The following is a 2,646-nucleotide window of genomic DNA, read 5'->3' as shown; positions in this document are numbered from 1 at the left end:
CTTGTAATGCATTCTTGAATTAAAAATTACTATTAACTCATAGGAGTATTAATTCTTAACATTTTTGTTCATCTACAGCTATCTATAAAAATTTGTGAACTTGACTAATAATTGTCATTTACAATACATTATGTATAGTTTTATGATTAATAATTTTAAGTAATCACAACAAGTATCAATCAAGCCATGTACATTGTGGGTTGGGTGCTATGTCAAGAAGCATATGGTCTTAATTTGTGTCTATATCATGGACACATATCGGAGTTTAGTGTGAACAAATTATGTCTACTAGATTAGTATCATTGATGTGCATGTGCACATGTGTGTGTGCATGGTAGTAAAGATGTTACACAGTCATAACAATACAGTAAAGAAAGGAAAATGGTTACACTAACACTCCATAACGGGAGAAATGGGGAAAAGATACAGATGAACTATGAGCGATTTAGGGCTAGGCAAATTATGATAGCATAATTTGGAGCATAATAGGGCAAATTATTATGCTGGCATAATTGGAGCATATTGGGTCAAAAAATTTCTCGCTGACCACATGATCTCGACTACTAGTACAATAACCCAACTGCTTATAATACCTACCTACTCAAGTGTGGTGACCTATGCAAGTGTGGTGATCAGTCCAATGGCTTAAGCTATACTATTTTTCAGTGACTCAAAGTCTGAAAACTTTTTCAGATTCTGGCATTATTATAATATTGCAATTATAATAGATGCATGTACATGTAACTTGATATTTGAGTAAAGCTTAAAATATATAAGCATAATTGGATTCATTTCAAAGGATAATAGGATGGAATTCGGGTCAGTGCCTCAAAGCATAACAGGCAGAAATTGAAGTATAATTTGCCTATCCCTAGCAATTTCATTGGATGATAATAACAGGAAGAATTGATTGATCATCTAAGAAAACCTGTTTCATTCCCTAATTTAAATAACTTAATTCCTAGGCTACACATATTTATGTGGTAGTCCCTTGAAAATTTTCTTGACTTTGTTTTCTCTTTACAACTCTTGTCCCATTGAATTTGGTTTGTTTTGAAAAGATAATCTACTCTTGTTATTATTATAAATAAATATTCAATGGGGCGGGTACCTGACCAAACCATTTTTGTGAACAGGAATGAGGAATCATCTTCTTTTTTTAGGCTTAGCAAAATCATGATTGATTTTCGGTTATGCAGAAAATTGACACTCAACAGACAACAGAATATATAGTCTCACAAGCCAGACCATTACTATTATTATTTCGTGTGAACCAGACCCGACTAACCCTTTTCACTATCCAGGGTAGTAGTAAAAGTAGAAACAAAACAAAACCAAAAACAGAAAGAAACCAAAACAAAAACAAAACTAGGGGACTAAAATTAAAAAATAATAATAATAATAATAATAATAATTATTATTATTATTATTAAACACTTTACAGGTAAGAAGTGGGAAGGACAAAAAATAGGGGTTATGAAAGAGTACCTGAAGGACAAGTAGCCAAGAAGCCACAAGCCAAAAAAAAATACAAATAAAACAATATAAGAAATGTGACAATAGTAGCATTAGTAGAAGAATAATTAAACCCTAAACCAACCTTAGGGACAGTCCTAACACAACTAGGGGACTCCTAACTACAATGGGAGATTGCTATTTTGGCGTTTCTTTTCGTTTCTAACCCTTATGTACTCTTGCTTTTACTAATACCCTCACTATCCATGCCCCTCCGGCCACCATTTGTATTGGTAGCCCTTCCCGCAACCTTCACCGTTATATATCAAGACCATGCAGTCTGTTTGCCACTCACCAGCATTAGTTACAGTAGCAAAATAAAGACACAGGAATGACTGGAAACAAAACCCAATGTTAGAAAGAGCCATGATATTCTCTTTGGAACTGCAAGATGCCGAGATCTAGCAGGATGGAGGGGCTGGCAGAACATCCGGTATTCATCATAGATAAATTATTAATCAAATAAATGTATTGCCAGGAGCACAAGGTATTGCTGATTCGGTGTGTATGTAAAATTTTTATGGCAATAAGTTTTTTATTTTAAAAAACCCTAATATAGTTATTTCTACTAAAATAATAAAATTAATTACATTCTTGGAAGAGATTCTCGGAAAAGTACACGGACCGCTCCTGGCCAAGGACTTTCTTCTGAATTATCATCATTAGTCATTACAGTGTGAAACTGCTTGCTTGAAGTAGTTACTATTTGAGATTGTAATGAGGCAGTTCCTGTAATAATATCATAGAACAAATAAGAGTACACAATATAAAAAACTTACTAGATCTGTATATACTTTCCTTTTGTAGAAAAAAAACTACTGATATAGTAAGACTTATTATTAGTGATACTATGATGACACTCAATAATGACATGGCCACTAGATTACATAAAGAAAATTATAATAGTCGATATACACTGTAGCTAACCTGCACTTGCAACATTACTGTTGCTCATAGTAGGAGATGATGGTGTAGACTGTGTAGTAGTAGGGAATGATTGTGTATAGTAGTAAAGAGCGATGATGTAGCAGAAGGAACAAGAGTAGAAGTAGTAGTAATAGTATCTGGATTGGCTTGAATGAATAGCACAAACACATAATCGACTTACCAAGTGGTACTACAAATGGTTGA

At 33.6% G+C, this 2,646-nt stretch overlaps 1 protein-coding gene across 1 annotated transcript in view; it reads right to left on the bottom strand.

Annotated features, from left to right (window-relative positions):
* LOC109591082 (uncharacterized) overlaps window positions 1-2,646 on the bottom strand; it is a 21,401-nt gene that overhangs the window by 3,521 nt on the left and 15,234 nt on the right. The gene's annotated exons all lie outside the window — the stretch shown is intronic.

Source organism: Amphimedon queenslandica, unplaced genomic scaffold (assembly GCF_000090795.2).
Source record: "Amphimedon queenslandica unplaced genomic scaffold, v1.1 AMPQUscaffold_13521, whole genome shotgun sequence".
Classification (NCBI taxonomy): domain Eukaryota; kingdom Metazoa; phylum Porifera; class Demospongiae; order Haplosclerida; family Niphatidae; genus Amphimedon; species Amphimedon queenslandica.
The sequence above is the reverse complement of the archived record's forward strand: the minus strand, read 5'-3'. Positions and strand labels throughout refer to the sequence as shown.